The 24,124-nt window shown below is 36.8% G+C and overlaps 1 protein-coding gene across 1 annotated transcript in view; it reads right to left on the reverse strand.

Annotated features, from left to right (window-relative positions):
• GABBR2 (gamma-aminobutyric acid type B receptor subunit 2) overlaps positions 1-24,124 on the reverse strand; it is a 351,494-nt gene that overhangs the window by 32,185 nt on the left and 295,185 nt on the right. The gene's annotated exons all lie outside the window — the stretch shown is intronic.

Here is a 24,124-nt window from a genome sequence, read left to right on the forward strand (position 1 = left end):
AAGGACTTTTTATAGAAGATAGCAACACCTCCTCCTCTATGGATTTCACGATCTGATCGGTAAACATGATAGTCTCTTACTGTGGTAATGGAGTCAGGGAGAGATGCATTGAGCCATGTTTCACAGACAAATATGATGTCGAATTTAGCCGTATTTAGTAAGAGGAGAAATTCAGGTATTTTATTCACAAGGCTTCTTGCATTGAGTAGTTTGCATTTAAGGCCAGTTGTAGTTTGAATTGGGGTAGTTGGGGGTGTGTGTGCCTAATCTTGGGTGATGGTGGGTTTCTGCTTTATTAGTTCCCATCCATTGCTTCTTGTCCTGCCTTCAGGTGTTTTAGTTCTAGGAGAGTATTACCTATAGGTTTCTGAGGGAACAATTTTAGTTTTAAGCTCTCATCTGAAAGTAGATGACAGAGGGTGGGGGTGGGGACACAGCCCAGCATCTCCCTGAATAGAGTCCTATAATTGGGGCACCATCACTTCTAATCACATCATAGCTAAGATCCAGCATTGAGACTAAAAGCAAGGCTTCTCTAGCCAATTTTAGTGCATACGTTGGTTGGTGTGGAAGAGAGATTCTGATGAATAAATGTTTATTCCCAACCTTATTAAAAGGAGGCAAAGAAGTTACTGTACATATAAGTGTTTGCAGGATACATTCAGAGTGTTTTGAAAAGCTTACTTCAACACACATTAGAAATTCTGATGTCATACATGGGTAATAACCTTTCTAATTGATTTAATCCTGACCTTAGTGTTGAGTATGAATGTCTTTCTGAATGTTTGGTGTGGATACATGTGCAATGTTTAATACTGTTTATAATTTTGATTATAAATGTTCAGTCCAAAGTTGCCTTTGTTTAGTATCTCTTCTTGCCCACACTTTGTGCATTAATTTTAAAAAGCCTGGTTTTTTTTTAAACCTATCAACAGAAGTCTGAATCTTCTCGGGGAGAGGGGGAGACAGCGATCACACTCTGATTATTCAAAATGCTTTAGCAGTGCATTCATTCAGACATCCAGCTAATTATATTAGCTATGGCTTACTTTGCTCTTATTTTCATTTGCATTCATGGCTTGCTTTGATATACAAAAGAAGATTGCTTCAGAGAGCTTGCAACATCTCACAGCCTGTTCTCATGTCGGGGAAGGTGGAGGGATTGAATTTTCTGACAGCGTAGCTTGGGCAAAGCATTCGTATTTCTCTTACACCCCCCCCGTTGCCTTGCTACTAATGGGTTCAGGAACAGGGATGGCTCCTAGCCATGAGCAGAGCTTCTGTCTAACTGGAGAGAGTAAAGTATAGCATGAAGAAAATTGTATTTTTGATTTCACAGGAAAATCCCTGCTTACCTACAGTAATGTTTAGATATTAAAACTATTAAAGGCAAAAGAAGTTTCCTGGTTCTCCATCTCCTTTATTACTAATAGCTCAAATTTCTCTCCCGCAACATGCCTCGCTTCATCTGCCCTCAATCAAGTTAGATGCATTTACATAAGACTTCAATTTTCTTAAATCTTTTCTCCCAAGTTATTATTGATTTCTATCAATGGATGACAATGGAGCCCAGCCACAGGGAAGGGTATCTCTGACACAAATTTGTACATTCCCTCCCTGGTAAGTGCAGAAGATAGAGATGTTGGAATTTTATGCTATGATGCTTATTTTCACAAGCAAATTTAAGTTATTTTTTTAATTTGCAAAATTGTATGTTGGCCCTTTTTATCAATAAACCTATGGTACTTGTATATCTATATTTGCTGTTACAGTCTTGTGATACACAGTCTTATATCACCCCCAATTTCCTGTTTTAAACACTCTAACATTTCACACTTCAAAATCAGGCTATATTTATATACTAGAAAATTATGCCAAGGATAAATACTGATTATAGTCATATCTGTATTTATTATCCCCGCAATTGACTATTTTGCAATGCAGTATTGACTGTTATGGATAACTTTGAAAAGATTGTTTAATGTACTATTGTTCTCATAGCTGGTTGTATTTGAAAGTAATACATTCTACTGCATGCTGGAATTGTGCCCGGAATATTGAGACAGTCTGCATGTGTGATTCAACTCTCTATTTTTAGTTTCCAGAAAATGTGAAGCTTTAGTAATTTACTCTAGTATAATAGTGACTTTACTAATGGCTGGAGTCTTCTGGTAGTCTTCAACTAAAAACCCAATGATTTGAGAAAAAGGAAAAATCAAATTAAAAATAAAGCACATGGACACATATATACTCTCCCTGTACTAGGCTGATAATACTATAAAGCTCCGTTTCCAGAGCATAGAATTCTTTAAGGGATGTAATCTCATATAAAATCAAACTAGAAAGCAAGAGAGTCCCTCTCTGAGGGAGGTGGGACTTTAAAGGTGTGAAAAACAAAGAAGCAAATAACATTTCATGAAATGATTGCCTTTTATGTAAAAGAATACAATATGAAGGTTTCTTCATATCTATTGAAGCAAACAGTCGAGTTCATCTTGATAAAATCTACTCAGGAGTTTAAAACTGAATTGCGTCATCCTCATGACTACCATATCATAACTACTTCATTTTATTTTTGATAACAACACCTTATTTGTGTCAAAAGTCTTCATACTTGTGGCTACCAATTCTATCTCTAGTGAAATTTGTTTTGCTTACATCTTTCAAATACATACTGCTATAAATAATTGAAATAAGGCTGTAAAGCATACATGAAGTAAGGCTGTAAAGTACATGTCCTCTAAAAACACACAAAAATATTGAAGCATTTTAAAGTAACCTGTCAGCTGTGCCATGTCTCATACAATTTAATGAGAGCAAAGAGCGATTGTAGAAAAGTAGTACTACTACATTTCCAGAGAATTATAGTGTTCATTTTTTATAAATTCTTCTTCTATGATTATAAAATGAATAGATTTGAAAATATGTGTGGATAGAGTCTTACGAAATCACTAGAATGTTTCTCCTGATTAGCAATATCCGAGTAAATTATTCAAACAGTTATATAAATCATAGTATTTACCCTGTTTCTCCAACAATACGGCCTTCCCCAATAGGAAGTCCCAGCATGTTTTATAGGCATGAAATGAAATTAAGTCCCTCCCCCAAATTAAGGCCTATATTAAAACATGGAAAATGGGGGAATGGGGGGGCTTGCCGTTAGGAAGTACTTTTGTTGCACACTCGGATATGGTGCTGCCTGTGTTGACCCCAATATGAAGTGCCCCACCAACGCTGAGGTCAACATCCAAGCCATCGCTGCCCACCGGCCTGAAGATGCAAGGGGAGGGAATTAAGTCACCCCTGAAAAGGCAGCCTAGCCATTTTGGGGGGTCTCAAAAAAAAAAAAAGACCCGGCCTTATTATATGAGAAACATGGTAGGTGTTTTAGCAAAGAATAGACATGCTTGATGTAGAACTCTATTTTTAGTGTAAGATACATAAATTCTTTCTCACTGAAATATTAAAGTAATTCCCTTAAAATGAGAAAATTTGGGCTGAGAAAACAAGCAGGAAATCTGCAGTTCATAATTATTCTTAAACTCCACTTCTCAGGCATGCAGGAATGGAACAATACTTTCTGATGCTAGGATGAAGCAGTTGTGAACTCCATGTGCTATGCAAGTTCAGTTTCTTCTTAATATACACTTGGATGGGGGTAGAAAAGTAAATAGTACAAAAATGTCTATCCATATTTGTGTCAGTGGTAAAACATGTTTTGTATGTAGAATGTCCTGACTTTAATTTCTACCCCAAATGGAGGCTAAAAACATTTTTGGCTAAATTACTAGACAACAGTTCAGAAAAAAAGCACAAATATATTAAATAATAACAATAAATTCATCATGGACTCATTGGCTCATTTATATGCTTGTCTATAAATGACTTATGAAAGAGCATAGTGTTTTTTAATTAATTTTTCTAAGGATGATCAGCAGAAACTGGGAAGGGCAATTATTGTACTTTCAGGCGGTCCTCAAATTATGACCACAACTGAGCATGAAAGTTGTTCTGGTCAGTAAGTGGGTCACCATGTGATGTGACAAAAATTTATGATTGTGTAAATCATAAAAGCTGTAAAGTGAGTCTCTGCAGTCCCTAAATGAAACACTTGGTTGTTAAGCAAACTACATGGTTAAGCAAATACAGAATATTCAGTGAACCTTTTTTGTCTTTTTCTTCTGTAAAACATAGAAAAAAGAAAAAAATTGCAGTCATATGAGTGTGGAATTGACCAACCTGTTGTAAATGTGAGGTGGTTTCTAGGTGCCAAAAATGCAATTATATGTTCGCTGGAGGAGTCACTGCGTGATTCTTGAAAGAAAGTAGAACAATCTTGATAGGATATAGGAAAATCTGTCTGATTTTATGAATTCTACTTTACGTTACTTTCTGAAGTAATCTATTTTCAGCACAGGTAGAAGAAAACAAGTCAATACTGCAGCAATTTCTATCTCCACAGTGAACATATAGGCATGCATCTGTCTGTCTGTCCATCCATTCATCAAAAGGAAATAATTATAATAAATATTATGGGAGACCATAATATTGTTATGTGTTAGTGAAAATGCCTAAGATATAAATCCCTTCTAGACTGCTTTAAGAATAAATAAATTCACCTTCCTGGGAATATACCTTGAAACACTGCCAGTGCACACCTTAATAGTGATCCTGAAAATACACTGCAATTGACAGTCAGCTTTTGTATCCAAGATAAATCATGCAGTATTTTTATGGGAAGAGAAATATTTGATCTAAGCAACTTCAGGCTATGAAACAGACCAAGAAACAGAGTGAAACTGGCATGTGTTAATGCATTTCTGCATTATGGAATGGCTTCACCAGTTTTAAAGGACGCAGCTAGTCTGCCAGTTCCTGAAAAATGTCCTATTTCTGTTGAAGAAACGCTAATGAGGCTTGCTTGGTGTACAGCACTCTTCTTTTTATGTAACGAACATGAAGAAATAGAAATATTTTAGCAAGAGTGCAAGAGCTAAAGCTAAGAAGGATCACACAAAGCATTAGAAATAAAGCAGCCAGCTTCCTAGAAAAGCAAAAGAGGAATCTGTCATTCAAAAAGTCTTTTGGCCATCACCCTATCTTATTTAAATGAGCTCTTAAAACCTGGCTCTTCCCCCAAGCTATGAAGTAGTGGGTCTGGCACATGCTTTGTCAGAATGAGTGGCTGATTGGATTCTGTTGCTTTTTATCTCCAAATGTTCCTTTTTAGATTATTGGTATTTCATAATTTCACACTGTGTGCCATTCAGAGTTGTGATGTCGATTAGCTTATAAATCTAATCACAAATTTTAAAAAATACACTTTGATTGAGCAACAGAGAAGGTATTTTTGTAGTATTATTGTAACAATATTAATTATTACAGTTGATCTCACAGTCAGCCAGCTAGTTAGGCTGGATTTGGTATTTTTGCCCACCTACTGAGACTCTCATAGGCAGATATAGTTGTTTAATAATATTAAGGATATTGTTGCAGGATGTAAGGAATTCCAAATAAAGCTACCTTTTGCAACTGACTGGTGGTGGTTTTATTAATGCCGATGGTTTTCAAGTAGAGTTCCAGATGTTTTGGAATTGTACCCAAACTTCCTCTTACTGTTGGGACTATATTTGCTTTCTTTTGCGACATTCTATGTCTCTTTGCAGGTCTTCATATTTTTGATTTTCTCTAGTCCTTTCTCTTCTCTTCTGCTGTCTCCAGAAATTACAATGCCTACTATCCATAATTTTTTGTCTTTCTTATCAACAAGTGACCCTCTTTAAGGTGAGCATCCTCCTGAAGGGTGTGCTGAGGAATTTGCGGATTTTCTGGAAGACAAAATCGCTCGACTTCATTCCCGGTTAGATACCGGCATGGTTGCTGGTCCAGTGGAAGGTTCTGAGGCAGGTTCTTGCCCTGTTATCTGGGAATAGTTTGACCCTGTTGCTTCTGAGGAAGTGGACAGGATCCTAGGGAGTATACACCCAAGCACCTGTGTTTCAGACCCATGTCCCTCATGGCTTGTGAAAGCTTCCCAGGAGGTGACAGGCAGGTGGACTCTGGCGGTGATTAATGCTTGTCTACAGGAGGGAATGGTGCCCCAGCACTTTAAGGAGGCTGTGGTCCACTCTCTTCTTAAGAAACCATTGCTGGACTCTACCCAGTTGGATAATTTCCAACCTGTCTCCAATCTTTGCTTTTTGGGGAAGGTTGTTGAGAAGATGGTCACGCAGCAGCTCCAGAGGTTTCTGGATGAAACGGATTATCTTGTTCCCTACCAATCAGGATTCAGGCCTGGATTTGGGACAGAAACTGCATTGGTCACACTTTTGGATGATCTCTGGCAGGAGCAAAATGGGGGTAGTGCATCCATCCTTCCTCTACTTGACCTCTCAGTGGCTTTTGATACCATTGACCATAGGGTTCTCCTTGGGCAGCTTCGGGGGATGGGAGTCGGAGGCCTTGTGCTGTCTTGGTTCACTTCCTTCCTCTGAGTCTGCTCTCAATCAGTATTGATAGGAAGGGAGAGATCCAACCCTCACCCACTGCTTTACCAGGTTCTGCAGGGCTCGGTACTCTCTCTGCTCCTGTTCAACATTTATATGAAGCCGCTGGGTGAGATCATCCATCACCATGGACTGAGGTATCACCAATATGCCGATAATACTCAGCTGTATGTCTTGGCCCGTGGTGAGTTAAGTATTCCTGTGACCTCCCTCTCGCAGTGCCTGGAGGCTGTTAGGGGCTAGATGGGGAACAATGGGTTGAAATGAAACCCTTGCAAGACTGAGTGGCTCTGGATTTGGGTTCATTGGCTCCGGGAGAATTGGCACCTTTGGTCTTGGATGGGGTCGCACTACCCCAAACAGACCCTGTGAGTAATCTAGGGGTCTTCCTGGACTCACAACTCCTGCTCAAAGAGCAGGTGACAGTCATGGCCAGGAGGGTCTTTGCGCAACTGCGGGTTGTGCACCACTTATACTCTTTCCTGGACCAATGGTCCCTACTCACAGTCCCTCATGCCCTTCCCGTCTTGATTATTGTAATGTGCTTATATGGGGCTGCCTTTGAAGAGCATCCGGAGGCTCCAGTTGATGCAAAATGCAGCGGCCCACATGGTTTTGTGCAGATCCCAATATGCACCTGTGTCACCTCTCCTGCAGGAGCTGCATTGGTTGCTGATTTGCTTCTGGGTGCAATTCAAAGTGCTGGTTGTCTCCTTTAAAGCTCTTCATGGCTTGGGACCGGGTTATTGAGGGAACGTCTCTTGCCAGTCACATCTACCTGACCCATTAGAGCAGGGAAGCAGGGAATGTTGTGAGTCCCATCCCTGAGGGAGATACACCTGGTTGGACCCAGAAGAAGGGCCTTCTCCGTGGTGGCTCCCCCTCTCTGGAATATCATTCCCTCAGAGATTAGAATGGCCCAATCTCTAGCACTCTTTCGGAAGGCACTAAAGATCTGGTTTTGCCAGCGGGCCTGGGGTACCCAGAGCAGAATAGAGCCCATGAAATGGCTAGTGTGATCTGCTGTCATCGGGGCGGGGGGTGGGAGTTGGGGGGTGATTTTTTTTTAGTTTTTTCCAGATTTTGTTCTATTGTACTTTATGAGTCTATTTGATTTTTTTGGTTAGTTTTTATTGTTTTTTATTTTTAGTTTAAATATGGTTATATTGTGTAAGCTGCCTTGAGTCGCCATGGGTGAATAGGTGGCAATATAAATTAAATAAATAAATAAATAAGTTGGGGTTTTTTGTTCTGTGTGCCTGTCTGTTTGAATTCTAAAGTCTCTGAGCACTTTAAGTTCTTCATTTTCTATTATTTTGTCTATTTTGTGATCCACCAATTCTTGCTTAAGGGCGAGTGGTATTTCTTGCAGATATCTCAATGCACCTTTCTTGCTATTTTGTCATGCTGCTGTTTGTAATCAGTCAGATTAATATTCTTTTAGCAGCTAACAAAATAAATCACTTTTTCTTCAGCTTTTTTTGCAGAGACCTATTTGCTGTCTAATGCTGTCTTCTCAATTCTAGTTGTATTCATTCATTTGTATCCTGCCTTTACTATTTTTACAAAAAACTCGAAGCAGCAAGCATATCCAACAGACGTCCCTCCTATCTTCCCCATAACAACCATTCTGTGAGATGAGTTAAGCTGAGAGAGAGAGAGTGACTAGTTATGAAGTCACCCAGCTGGCTTTCATGGCCAAGGAAGGACAGTCATATGACAGCAACTCATGCTTTCCTACCTTCTATAGCATGATCCTTTAACCACTACATGAAACTGGCTGTCATATATGCATATATTTATAAGCATTTTTTCTTAGGGTTTGGTATTAGGTTGCCAGAATAAGCCCCTCCATCTTTTTTTTTTTTCACCTTTCCTGTTCTTAGCCATTGCCAGATCTCGTTATTACCTGCTTTGCCTGCTATTTTTTAAAAATGTACCAGCCATTTAATACTTTGCCTTGCCATGGTCTTCATGTGGTCTTTTCTTATAGGCCAATTTAGTCTCTTTGGTATTCAGTAAATCTTCATGGTGTCCCAGCTTCAGTGCATCTCCTTCACTGTGCTTTAGATATGCTTCCACTCCCCTTTTTTCTTTAACTGCTTGGTGTACTTGCAACATTCCACATCCACCTATGTTCCTTGATAAATAGTCTGTCAACAACACTGTGAGGATAAAGCTCATGATTCATTGTTATTTTTCTGGTCTTCCTATCCAGGATTTCTAGTTCTGCTTGAGCCCACTATTTCACCTATGTATTTAATGACTGGAATTGCTCAGGTGTTAATTGACTTGATGGTGTTTCCTCCCACTGAATTTGACTTTAAAATCTTTTTCACCCTTCTGATGACTACTAATTTTCTTCTGGATTTCATTGTGCTTGATGTTGTCAGCCTGAAAGATGCTCAGATTTTTGATATTATTACTACAGAACATCTGTATTCAGTTTTTAATATTTTCCTCCTGTTGATGGTGAAGGAGGCATATTTATCCAAATGCAAACTCCACTGCAATATATTGACTGTATATTTTGACAGTACTGAGTAATAATTCCATTCCAGATGGTGTTTTCTATTCAGCTTCAGGGTCAACTTCAAACCAAACCTGGCAGAAGCCATTTTGTTGTTTTTCAGTTGCCACACGTTATGAGGGGGGGAGGGGAACAAGGCTAGAATGCAGAGGTGGTATTCAGCAGGTTCTGACCAGTTCTGGAGAACCTGTAGCGGAAATTCTGAGTAGTTTGGAGAACCGGTAGTGGAAATTTTGAGTAGTGCGGAATACCCCCTCTGACTGGCCCCGCCCCCACCTATTCTCTGCCTCCTGAGTCCCAGCTGATTAGCTGGGTCTTCTTTTGTTGCCCTGCACAGGTAAACAGAGGTGGAAAGCAGGTAAGCGGAGTGGGGAGAGAATGGGGATTTTACAGTATCCTTCCCCTGGAGTGGGGAGGGAATGGAGATGTTACAGTATCCTTTCCAGGGGTGGGATTCTACCAGTTCACACCTATTCGCTAGAATACCTTCTTGCACTCAATCCAAGCTACATTAAAGTTTGTCTTCCTTTTCTTGCAATTTTCCTAAATCATTTTATGAATTAGGGATGATCTTTTGTTCTTCTGCTGCTTTACTGGTTTCCTTTCTGCTCAGATAGAAAGAGCTTGTTTTTAACTACATGCTGCTGTACTGCATCTTCAACAATACCAAATAGGATTTGAAACTCTTTGGTAAACAGATAATTGGCCTGTAGTTGCCTAGTATTGCCCCTTTTGTCAGATATTTCATTAGGACATAAATTTTGCCAGATGTTAATTAGTCTTCAATTTCACTTCATTGCAGTATGTTGTTAAATCACTTAGCAGTGAGTGGGTGTAAACAGGTGTTTCAACCAAAATCCATCCAGTTCATCTTCAGATAGTGCTGATCAGTTCAGTTTTTGGTGTTCCTTGTCTTTTCTCCACTATTTCTGCTGTTATTGCAAGTTCTTTCATTTCAGCTTCTTTTTTTCATTATCTTTCAGTATTTCAGTATCTATTTCCTTTATCTAAGCTGGCGTGGGGGGATGTTGTCCCATAGCTGTGCCCAGCTTCTTTATCAGGTGTTGACTTGTTCTTACAGTCTCTCCATTGATGGGTAGGTAGAAATGTTTCTTATTTGACTGAAATTGGAGATTCTGCCTATAACGTGCAAAGTATTCTCCCAAAATACCTTTACGGCTGTCACCATAAAAAACATTTTTAGAAGAGACATGACAGATAAACAAAAATGGCCAACATGCTAATATACTGTCTTTCTCTCAAGGAGGTTTTAAATTACAAACAAGATAAGATCTAGCATTGAAAAGTTATATATGTCATTTTTTTCCCTATGCTGTTAATTGAAACATTTAAATTTGATAAGAACTGTGACTTTGAAAAGGGTAAGACTGAATTTGATACAGAACTATGTACAAATGATCATATTATTGCTAAGATATATGAACTTTTGTTGAAAACTGAAACAGAGGATGAGCAGTTTAAAGTTTGCAAGAAGGGCAAAACCTTTTGGATATAATACACTGTTGAACCAATGGGAGAAAACTTGGAAGAAAGGATTGAAATTTATGTTGAATTTTAATGTTAAAAAGCATTTTTATAAAATGATGTATTTCTGTCATTTTGATACCAGATAAATTATCAAAAATGTATAACGGAATTTAAAAGACTTGTTGGAAATGCAACCAATCTGAAAGTACGTGCTTTTCATCTTTGATGGACAGGTAAAAATGTCAGAAAATATTGGAATCCAATATATATTTCGATTTAGAAGATTCTAAAGGTAAATGTACAATTGAAACCAGGGTTTTTTGGGTTTTTTTTGGAGTTAATGGAGAAACACATTGAAAGTTCCTGTGGAATTTCTTTTAATAGGGCAATAGTGGCAAGACATTAATATGCAGAAACGTGGAAGGACTTGCAAATACCTACATTGAAAGAATGGATGGTTAAATTGATGGAATTGGCAGAGATGGTGAATTTGATTAAAGAAAAGATTTAGGCCAATTTTATTTGTACTCAGAAGCCACTTTTGGACTTTTTGCAAGAAACTGAGGAAAATGAAGTCTTTTCAGATCCCAGATGTGGGGGTTTGGTGATTAGAATTACATGGGCAAATAGAAATAATGTTTTATAAGAATTGAATGTATTTTTATCTATGTCTGTACTGAAGGAAGTTAGAAATCATTCTTTTTCTTTTCTTTTTTACTCTTTTCCCTCCTTCTTATTGAACTTTTATTTTGTTTTATGCTGATTTTTCTTTGTTTTCAATTCTCTTTCCTTTTGCTTGTTTACTTTTTAGTCTTGTTTTTGAAATTTAATAAGACTATTTTTTAAAAAAGTATTGGTTCCTGATAGCTGTCTGGACAAATTCCTGCAGTTTTCTTGACAACATTTCAAAGTGGTTTGACCTTACCTTCTTCCTAGGGCTGACAGGAAATCACTGACCCAAGATCAGCTTTGTGCCTGTTGTGAGACTAGAACTCACGATCTCCTAGTTTAATCTGATGCCTTAATAACTACACCATCCTGGTTCTATTAATACATTAATCAGGATTGACTAAAAGATGCCAGAATGCTTGCAAATGCTGAGTAAATGTCTCCAACTAGAACCATGATAGCTTCATAGGATTGGAAGGGATCCCTGGAGGTATTCTAGTCCAATCCTTGCCCAATGCAATAATTCTTATACTATCTGGGACAAATGGTTGTCCATTAAAAAAAAAAAACCCTCCAGTGATGGAACAGCCACGACTGTTCCTAAATTGTGCAAAAAAAATAAAAGGGATAGAAAAGGTATTCTTTGGACATGATATAATTCAAAAATACAATTTCAAAATCAAAACAGAAGCTATTTTTATGTCTCATGACACCCAATGTACAGAGTGGGATCACAGCATGTGTTTGGGAGAGAACTGTAATGTGAATTTGTAATAGGCCTCAATAACAGGGCTAAAGCCTTGTTCTCACGGAAACTGAGTTTGCTCTTCTCCAGTAATGATGACCATTCCATTTGCATAACATTTTCCTCTAGATTTTTATTTAAAGAATTTAAAGTTTGTTGGATAGTGTCGAACACGTGGCTATCATCTACCTAGCAACATTATCCTGGAAAACTTCAAAAAAAGAATCCCACTGACTTGACAAAAAATATGCTCAGTGAATATCACCTTGCTAGATATATTTATCTATATTCATATAAGGATAAATATGCCTAGAAAGTTACCTAATACAGTATATAGAAAAATTGCAAGGATATGTCTATTATTTAGAAAAATGCCACCACCACCAACAATAATAATATCCACTATTAAAGATAAGCATGCCTAAAATGTTATGTAATACAATATAGTATATGGTAAAACCTTGCTTATCGTGTTAATTGAAGGAAGACATCCATTCACAAATGTCCACTAAATACAAAAATACATAAATGGAGATTTATATTATTTGTACAATAATGTGTTTATACAAATAAAGCAAATTTGCAGGATGATGTCATTATGTGAAAGACCCAGATCAATGTAAAGTGTCCCCATTTGTGTAATGACATCATTACGGAAATAATATAAATTGACATGAAAATCTGTTCTTTTGTTTGCCAAGTTTCTTGTACTCAGGTCTGATAAATTGAGGTTTTATTGCATGCCAATATTTTCTTGGTTTCTTGCAGAATTTAAACTTGGTCAGTGGAGTGAGTAAAAAGTGATGAGATTACAAAGATTAGAACACTAGACTTACCGTTTGAGACTATAGAAGTAGTCCCTGGCTTACAATCATTTGTTTAGTGACTATTTGAAGTTACAGTGGCACTGAAAAAAAGGGACTTATGATTGTTTTTCACACGACTATTGCAGTATCCCTGTGATCACCTGATCAAAATTTGGATGCTTGGCAACTGGCATGCATTTATCATGTCTTGGGGTCATGTGATCAAGTTTTGCAAACTTCTGAGAAGCAAACTCAGTGAGAAAGCCATATTCACTTAACAACCATGGTATTCACTTAACAACTGTGACAGGAAAGATTGTAGAATGGGGCAAAACTAACTTAACAACTGTTTGGGCTCAACTGTGGTTGTAAGTCGAGGACTACCTATACACACTTTTTAAGATGCTTTTGTGAGAATTTCCTTTTTAATACATTGTAATAAATGTAATAATATAATCAACATAAAAGTAAAATAAAAACACGGAAGCACAATAAAAGGGAAATGGAGATGAGCACTACCCCTAAAGTTGGCAACCACTAGCAGAGCAAAATTTATACGGATTCCTTTATATAAGTATGTCAAACCTGTGAACTAGGCAATGCAAGTGCATAGGCCCACGTTGGTGAACCTATGCCACGTGTGCCGGAAGTGGTATGCAGAGCCATTTCCCCCAGCACGTGAGAAGTCGCCTGGAAGAGCCCCCCTGCACATGCAACAGCGGGAGACACGCACACATTTGCAGGGATACGCTGCATGCGAAGGGAATCACGTGCACATGCGCAGACGTGTGGCACGCAAGAGAGGAATCGCATGCTCAGATGCACAGCCTGCGAGGGGGGAATGTGCGTGCATGTGCAGGGGCATGGGGGGGCAGCATGCATTGCCTTCTGGGTGCTGGCACACGAGTGCACGCAAGCAAGTGCGCATGTAATTATCGGCACAGGAGTCAAAAAACGTTAGCCACCACTGGCATAGGCAATAGCATGCCTGAGTAATTCCCTTGGTACATGAGATGCACTGCTCCCTGTAAGTGCAAGTCCAGGTGCAAGTCCAGGTGCTGGTTGTCACTTAAACATGGCATGGAGCCAGGTTACTTGAGAGACTGCTTATCCCTACTAGATCTGGTAGAATAGGCATGCTTCAGATCTTCATATTGAAACAATGGCATCTGATGGGGTCTTTTAAATGTACTTTCGGTCATGGTGCTTGCCTGACGGAAACGCCTCCTACTGGAAATATAGACGGCCTTCAAGAAAACAGTGAAATCCTGACTTTCCTCCCGGGATGGGACCAGGATGTTGATGAAGTTGGCATGAAAGGATTGTTGGATGAACATCAGGTTTACTAGGACCTCAGCATAGTTTAGTGTTTCAAATTGGCACTTTTAGTGCATTGTGTTTTTATTTTGTCCACTGTCCAGAGTTCTTTCTGAAAACAGATGGGTGTTTAGCTTGTTTAATAAATTATAAATAAAGTGTAACTGAAAAATAATCACACATTAACTGTAACAAGGGGAGGAAATGAATTGCACTGCCACAATCTTCTCAGTCAGGGCAAACCTCTTTTTAAACAATGAAATATTGTATTCATAACTGATCAACATAAATAATTTGCAGGATGTTCACATAATATTTCTTTCTGTTTTTCTTTTTGCAAAATCTGAAGTAGACTTTATTAAAAACAAGTTATACTTCTAGGTATCAGGGATTAGTTTGGCCATCAGTTGTACTGGAGTATAATTTAGTTTCATAGAATGTGTCTTGTGGTTGCCATTTTTAAAAAACAATAACAACAAAGCAATAAGTTGCCTGCTCAACTTGATCATGGAAATCTCGCAAGCTGCATAGAAATCTTTAACTGGTGATCTTTCAGGGGCAATAGGAAACAAATTAAGCAGATTTAATTCCTTCCAATTTCCTATTAAGTTAAGAAAGTTAATTATTCTACAGTTGGCAGAATTTTTCACGAGATATGCAGTGAATTAGACCGAAAGAAAAAGTTGGCAGAAACATTTCAAGTTTACCTATCAGCTCAGAGAAGCTCAAAAGAAAAAAAGTGACCTGTTCATGTTATGATCTATCTCACAGAAAAGATTTATTTCATGAACTAAGATGATGAAATTGAAAAAAAAAGGAAATAGTGATATTTTTTCTCTTCCTCAATGATTTATACAAGAATAAATCAATCTTCTTAGTTATTATTTCCCACTGTTGCATGTAACAACATTAATAATGATCAACACATTTTAGGAAGAAAAGATTAACATAATTTGTATAAGAAGTCCCAAGGATGAGAGTAACCTATGATTAGATTAGATTTTCTAATCTATGATTAGATTTTGATGATTAACATTTGATTTATAATATATTAAAGGGTATCACAACCTTTGTAAAACCACAAATACATAGTCTGGGCTTCTAAAGGAAAGAGAAGGAACAAAGCAGAGGTGGTATTCAGCAGGTTGTGAGCAGTTCTGGAGAAATTTTGAGTAGTTAGGAGAACCGGCAAATACCACCTCTGACTGGAGATTTACAGTATCCTTCCCCTGCCATGCCCACCAAGCCACGCCCACAGAACTGGTAGTAAAAAAAAATTGAATCTCACCACTGGAACAAAGCCCAGAGCACTGCAATGCAGAACAAAGTTAGGTACTGTTTTTTAAAAAATGTGAAGTACTTTCAGGTTGCATACACCCTGAGTTTTTTATTTTCACCCTTGGAGAACTTCTGTCTTAATCCAATCTTTCCAACCTAATGTAACCTAGATCAGGCAATGTAGAACCCCCATACTTCCTACATAGCATCAGCGTTAAGATCAGTCATTAAATCCTTGACTCTGAACTAATCTGATAGTTCATTCAGGAAAAAGAAAATAGCTGTTCCTTTTATTCAAAGCCAAGCCAATACAGCTACTGTGTTTGCTAAACACCATTCAAGTAGGTTTCTTAGGAAGCCATTGGGAAAGAATAGCCTTTAGCCTGAGGAACAGGAACTTCTATATTTGCATAGCTTCCTCTCTGCTGGGCTATTTAGAATAGCTCAAGCATGCAAATGAGTAATGAAATCTAAGGGGAGAAGTTACTTTACAGCAGATTCATCTATTTCATGTTGTTCAACTGCAAAAGGAGGAAACATAACTTGGGAATTTAAAAGCTTTAGTTTTAGAAGCAAACAAACACAACACAAAGGGGCAAGTCAATACTATCAGTTAGGAACATCCAAAGAATGTTGTTTGATTTTTTTATGTGTCTTCAGCAACTCATTTCCAAAAGGAAATATAAACATAGCAAAATATATTTTTATTAGTTGAAAGTTACACTGGTTAAGCAGAAAAGTGAAGCAGAGATTAGGGATTATAATAGTTGATTGTAATATTAGAAAGTGAATCTCATGACAGAAGCTGTTATTTAATCAATACATGATGACGTTTGGGGAACAAACTGAATACACACAGATAGGCAAGATAGAAAACCTATTATTTATTTCTTAAATGTGTTCCCTACATTTCTACTTATTTATAGGATACCTTTATTAAGATTGAATAACAACAAAATATAAAACAAAAGCAGCAAACATTTCACTGCTATTTTTAGAGGATTTATTTGAAGACTTGAACTCTGGGGATAATACATGTTTGAGGTCCATCTGTGTACTTGCTAAGAGTTGGCATGGACTTCATTACATAACCAACCAACCAACCAACAACCAACCATCCAACCAACCAACCAACCATGTTTCATGAACAGCAATAAAAGAATTATGGACTATAGAACTGCTGCCAGTGAGTCAGCAATAAAAAGAAGCTGGCTAAAGAACCCAGAATTATCTACTAGATACTAAAAATTAGTATTTTTTTGTGATAAAATAATGGTAGTTGCCTTTGAAGGAGGCACAGAACTTTGGCTTCTATGGGTGAATTTATTGATGCATTTTTAGTATTGGTTGAATGATAAGAGAAATAGTTCTTTTATGGATTGAGGGCAAGTGTCTACGGAGATTCTCAATTATCCAGGTCATAGTTATCCCAAAGGTGCTTTCAAGAGGCAACTGGGCTTTCTTATTTTTCTTTGAAGACATTTTGCTTTTCATCCAAGAAACTGAAAAAGATTTTGGGATGAGAAGTGAAATATCTTCAAAGAAAAACAAGAAAGTCCAGTTGCCTCTTGAAAAAAAACACCTTTGGGATTGAGGGCAAAGGAATATAAACTCTTTTTAACTCTGTAATACTAGTTGTGCACTGCATTGTGGCAAAATAGTATTCTTGTTCAATTAAAAAAATATATCAATGGAAAAGCAACTTTTAAAATCCCTGGATATTACACATACTTTTGTAATTGTTTTTATTACAGATTGTATTTAAATGATAATCTAGCCTAACTAATTAGCTTGAAATCCTGATGTCTGCATTTTTAGTATGTAATTTCCTTTAATTAACTATGAAAGAAGATATTAATTATTGTAGTCATTTTGTTTTAAGCCAGTCAAATCAATGTTTAAATGGACATCAATGAATGTTGTTTAAAATACATTTCAAAATTAATCATATGACATAGATGAAAAACATTTCAAAACAAACACCATTCAAAAGGTTGCCTTTGAAGGAGAAGAGTGCTGGCCTTGTACGCCATGTTAGCATTATGCATTATTTTATGAAGAGGAGAATAACGTGTGCACAGTTGTTTTAATTTTCTATATTGTATTTTTTTGCAGTAGACAAAGATGTTGTATGGGGAAAGAAGGAAAGAATTAAGAAAAGGAAAATCTTTTCTGGAGAAATTGTGTCCTTCCAGAATTTCTGAGCTCTTTCCCCCCTCATTTTCAAGTTTGTTTATTTTCTTACCTGTGTTTTGCAAAAAGTTGCAAACATTAATGAAAGATTCTGTGTTCACACAGATTACTTGAAATATCCAACATCACTCTCAAGTTGAGTTTACATCTCAAAGGAAGAAATGTCTCTCGACTCTAAACATTCCACAAAGAGAGAAAGAGCCAACTTATCAATGTTTCATGCCCTCATACCATTAAAGAAAAATATTTCTATTATAGCTAGAAATTAATAATTATCACATCAATTTTTAACTCCTCTCTTTTAGTAAAAAGGTATTCTGGCCAGTTTCCAGTTCATATATTTGGGGATTTTATCCACTCATAATTGCTGATTGCTAATTGGATCTACTCCACAGATATGTCTTCTGCATAGATTCCTTATTTTTAAGTTTGAACCAATTTTTATCTGACTCCGGTTGTTTTAACAAACACTTGGAGAACCACTAGGGACATTTGAAAGTCATAATATTATTGAACATATGGAATAGCTGTATTTTTACAAGGACTTACTTGGCAATAAGTCTCATTGCATTCAAGGGGGCTTATTTCTGAATAGATATGTATACATGCATGAATCGAGGGGTGTGTGAAAAAGTAAAATGAGTTATGGTTCCAAATTTTATGATAATATCCTTATCCACCAGCTAACTGACTAGATAGCTAAGAAACATGGAGAAGAAACATTGGTCTTTTAAAATAGTCTGTGTTCTAAAATTCTCAATTCAGTATGATTTGGAAAAGACTAGAGACACTTACAGTATCTTTCTCCTCATAACTAAAAAGTAATTGAACTGAAATATACCATATCTGACAGAAAATAGCAATTGTTATGCGAGAACTATTCTTTACAGACATAATTACTAACCAGTATGATTCTATTCATGGAAAACTATTTTTCTGTAGTGGAGTGGTGTATGGTAACTAAATAATTTTATCAGTTTGACCCTTGTAAGCAAATAGATTGTTTTAAATTGGTGCTTCAACTGCATTCCTTGGGGATGCAATTTTCTTCCTCTGAGCACACAGTAGTCTCATACATTTCTACAGTAAAAATATGAGGCGGTCAAGCCTGGACTGAAGATGTTCTCTTATGAATGGCAATTTGTGCTATGTTAACTATGATATAAATGCACTCTGTATAATGCAGAAAGACTTTAGCATGGAAAGTAAGGGCTATTCAGCAAACATTTATTTTAATGGCAGAAAAGTTGGTTCTTCTTAATGCACGACCCATTTCTAAGGATGCAGCAGCAGCACGACCCATTTCTAAGGATGCAACATTATCAGTGAAGATGTATAAAGTTACATTAGCAAACTATAAAATCTTGCTGAAAAAAGAATCCATCAAGAGGAAGAATGGCACTGTTTCTAGCTTTTATTAATCATTTTCTTTTTTCTTTTCTTTCTTTCTTTCTTTCTTTCTTTCTTTCTTTCTTTCTTTCTTTCTTTCTTTTCTTTCTTTCTTTCTGTAAGCAGTCTTCATCTGCCTTATTGTTTTAACTTTTAAACAGTCCTAATGCCATCTATTACTGGTGGTGTTAAAACTTGAATGTTGCGTAGTATCTATGATCAGTAGAAATAAGTTACTGAACTTTTCATGGCATGTGCTACTTCGGTGTGGGAGCGTACATATGTATGCACATGTGCATGTTTGTAAGAGGCAAGAAGAGAAATACTATTTCAATGCAGGAAAAAGAAAACTAGCACACCCAAAAATCTTTTTTGGGTATGTTTTATTTCTTTGGTTTGCTTTTAAATTTATGGTTGAGAACAGTTACTTCCTGACATTTATTTATATCCCATCTTTTCTCTAAGAGTAAAAAGAAGCCCACATTTCCCTTCCTTTTATTTCTATAACAGTAGCAACCTACGAGGGAGATTGGGCTGAGAAAATGACAGAGTGAAAGTTACCCAGTTGGTTGAGATTTCCTGTTTTAATCTGACACATAAACCACCACAAAAATATTCATATATAAAAAATTTTCTATTTGAAAGTGGGGTAAGGTGTATGTCATATGCACCACTCATTCCATTTGGGAGGATAGTCATGAACTGGTTCTGGAGCTTTTCATATGATGAGAGTATGAAAAATATATTAAAATTTGTTTGGCTTTTTTTTTGGCTACACCCCCTAGTATTGCTTGGCTTTAAATTAAAATTTCAGTCTGGCAACCCTGTTTGGGGCCAAAATGACCATAAGGACAACAGCTTGAGAGGTTAATGTTCTGCAGTTTAATTTACAATATTTGGCATATCTGGTGAGGATCATTCAATGTATATAACTGCATGTACAAATGCACACATTACTCAGAGAGAAATTATCCTGAGAAATAAGGAATTGAATTATGGCTGAATATCCTGAGACACCAGAGGATAAGATTTGCTGCCAAGAAGTCTATATTTCATAGGCATGAAATTTCTAATGAGATGGGAATGTTAAGAATCTGGGATTGTTTTCCAAGAATCTGGATCAAGTAGGAGCAATTTAAAGATGCAGTTAAGAATGTTCACTGCTTCAATCTTGAGATTCCATAGGACAGCTGGTATATGTTATTTATTATTCCATGAAAAACTGGCAGCTTTAAGAACTTTGATAGCACGGTAAGTTTCAAATACAGTGCTACATGTAAATGGGCCATAAAGCTATACTAAGGCATAGTATACTCTACAGTACATTTTAAAGTTAAAAAAACATTACTCTTTCCAATGGGATTGCTTCTCTTAATTTGATGGGATTATTAATCTTAATATAGTAGGATTTTGGAAGGCAAGCTTTAGCCTATGAGTTTGCTGAATAGAGATGTTCCACAAAGCTCAGGTGACAATTAAACTGGGACATTAATTATCAGGAAGCCTGGAGCCAGATACCAGTTATTATACCTTTATAGTCATCAGGACTAAACTATTTTGGCAAATTATTCCAATAAACTCATCATCCTAAAACAAAAGGAAGGACTTTGCCATGACCCAGGTTGAATATGATTTTGTCAAGCCAATTTAAAGGCGTATTCCACCTGCCAATATGGTGCAGAGAAGGTAGTGATAGTTGACTCATGTTTCACCTTAATAATCATAAATAATCATAATAAACAATGATAAGTCAGGTTTTATTTAAACTTGGATTTTAAAAGAAGAGATAGCCCATTTTACAACTTAGCAGAAAAGGAAACCAATATATATGATGACTCTTAAACTTCCGAGTTTTAAAGTCAGGTTCTTAAATAGTATATTCTGAACATATCTAGCATTGAACATAAAACTGATATTCTGTTACTCATAGCTAATATTTATTATGCAATGATTTTTCAGGAAAAGAAGGTTATTTTTATTTTTAAAATGCTGATTTGCATCCCATTAAGAGCAAACTCCACCCACATCAGCCATCTGTCAGTACACTTCAAGGGCTTGTTTTTTTTGAATCAAGCTGTCACTGGAAAAGTTCAATTCTTTTCATCTTTTAATTTTTATTTTTGGTGCTTTCATTCTGAAATGAATTAGGCAGTTTGTAGATTATCTATTCTAAAACAACATTTTGATAGTAGCAAAATGAAGCAGACTATGATGGGTTATATGCACAGAAATAAATCCAGTTTTAAACACAGAAATAAATCCAGTTTTTAAAAAAACAACTGAATATTAGGAAATGACCACTGTTTATGTGATAATACTGGTCAGCCATTTTTAACATATGAAGGCAATGATGAAAGAAAATTTGCCACTTCTTTCCCATTGGAACCTGGGGAGTGCACAATTGCATTAAATTCTCCTTATGGCTTAGAAGGGACTTAGAGACCACAAACTCATTAAAGCAGGGCTGTCAGATTCCCAGCCCATGGGCTGGATGCGTCACGTGCTGGCCACGCCCACGCCCAGTTTAGCAAAGGGGGAAAAGTCCTGATACATCATGTGATACTGTTTGACACCCCTGCATTAGAGAATCTTTGTGTATATATGCTTTGAGAGCAATTCCTGGTAACTGCTTAGACAAGTGCATGCAGTTTTCTTGGCAATGTTTTTGGAAGTGGTTTACTATCACCTTCTTCCTTGGGCTGACATAGGGTGACTTCATGCCTAAGGCAGGGCTAGAACTCATGGTTTTCTGGTTCCTAGTCTAGTGTTTTTAACCACTAAATCAAATTAGCCCTCTAGAGATTTTTAGGCTATAACAACTCTTTAGCTTCAGCTCCTTCTAGAAGAGTAGAGATAGTCTTGAGGAAGAAATGCAGCAATTGTTATGAAAAGATGAGTTTAACTGGAAACTGGTGATACGGTTTGGTAATTTGAGGCTGGTAATATATTGTAAATTTAATATAAATCCTAAAATAGCTCATTGTAGTTTTAGAAGACCTTCCCTAAAAAAAAACACCTCTCCAAGTCCCACCTTCTAAATGTTAAATGCAACCTCAGCTACCAAAATGTTTGTACACATCTGCCTTGAAATGAAATATAAACGTAATGGTGCCCTTTTGAGACCTGCTACTTGAGCTGACAGCAAGACAAATTTTTGCTGGTAAAAAAAGCTACTGGGGGAATTTTGTTCTCATGGTATTTTCCTATGAAGCCCAAAAGGTTCCATCTAATTTGCAATACAGGCAGCCTTGTTCTAAATTATGGTGGCACTGAACAAAGAGAGTTATGACCCCTGCCAAAAGTTATGGACCTTGTACTGAGTCCAAAGTCAGATGGACAAAATGCAGGTCCTTGACAATCCACCTGCCCTTATGACTAATCTCAGGGATGCCGCAGTGACTTCCTGCCTGTCTTTCCTTATGCTGCTCCACTAGGTGCCCTACAAGCCTTGGGCCTTCTTCCAACCCTCTTCTCCTCAACCCTGTCATGGATTGGTCTCTTTACTTTTCTACTTTGCTCCTATATTGTAGATGTCCCAAAATAATCTCCAATGCATAATAAATCTGAATTCTCTCTAAATTACTGACTCATACACATACTGGGAACTTTCATTTTCTTTTCTAGCTGTCCCTGCTAGAAAAGGTAATAATTCAGATAGCTTGAATTTGAATTCCAGATTTTTATGACTTTTTTCCTTTACGTAACTGGTATCAATGTACACATTATGACTCATTCAGTCTTAGCATTTTCTATATAGCTAAGGAGATGATGTATACAGTCTTTACTACAAGCAGCCAGTTCACCATGTGGTCTGTATTGCAAACTCAGCTGTTTATATCCATAATAATTATCTTGTTCATGATGACTAGTCCCCAAGAACATATCTGCTCACCCTCAAATAAGTAAATAACTGCTAAGAAATATTTTCCATTTTATGCAGAGTTAAAAGCTTCTTTTTCTGACATCTAAATTTTCCGGAAATGGTATGTTTCTTTCATGTGACTGAAAGTCTGATCTATCAGTTTCTTACCTTCTCCAGTTCAACTAGCATAACTCACAAGAGAAATTTTGAGCAACCACCTACCATTTCTGATGTAAGTAGATGCAGAAATATGTATATATGATGCTTTATATAATCACTGGACAGGCTCCAAATCCTTACTTGAGCTTTTATCTATCATATTAATCATTTACTATTAAGAATTTCAACTTATCTACCCCCTCACTGTTACTAAACTTGCTGTGCTGATTTTATTATAGCGGAAACTTTCACTTCTGTTGAGATGATTTCTCAGCTGAGTTTCAACACAACATTGCCCTACATCCTGGATTGTCCTGCAAACATTTTAGGCTCCTTTTTTGCTTGCTCCTGTTCATTCCCTGTAGACTGTGAGTCTTCTGGATGTGGAACTATGTATGGATCCATATAATTGCTGGCCTTTCCCTACAGATTTGGTGAGTCATGTACAGCAGCAGAAATGTCTCCAACACACTCCAACATTCTGCAGTTGGCAGTTAACTACTGTACCAAAGAAACAAAAATATTTTTAAAAGTACCCAAAACACAGAGAAAAATATATGCAAATTTCACAAGCCTACCTTAGCCTCTTCTCATACTGTATTTCTATGTAAAACTCTCTATTGGCTATCATATTTCGATTCAAGCACAAATTAAATACCAAGGACAAAAATACACTAAAATCAAGAAAGAACAATATTATTCTGAACATAAACATATTTTGAAGAAACTTCACATCGTTTGTTTCTTTGAGGTTATGGAAATAGTCTGGGAAAATGTATCTGTTGACTATGAGGAAAGAGTAGGAAGATAAGAAAACCCTAGTTAAACATAGCAAGTCTCCAGCTGCAATTCATTTATTATGCACATTATTTTCAAAGTTCCTAGGACTACCAGCCTATATCCAGAATATTCCCTCTGAAGGAGGGAAGCAAAAGAAAACCCAATACTTTACTGTTTTACCCAATACTGTTTTAGTGATCATCTCTGCAAATTCTATTTTATTTTTCTATGTTCGTTCACTGCTCAAAAATCTTATCAGTTGACCTTCTGAAGAAAATATGTATTGGACATAATTACAATGTAAATTGGTTAAAAACTCCCAATACAACCTAAATAATAATATATTTAATATATTAAAAAGCAAGCCCCCTCCTGGACCCAGGCAGTTGGCTTCTGCAGAAG

This window comes from Pseudonaja textilis, chromosome 3 (assembly GCF_049901715.1).
Source record: "Pseudonaja textilis isolate UNSWEBS1 chromosome 3, rPseTex1.2, whole genome shotgun sequence".
Lineage (NCBI taxonomy): Eukaryota > Metazoa > Chordata > Lepidosauria > Squamata > Elapidae > Pseudonaja > Pseudonaja textilis.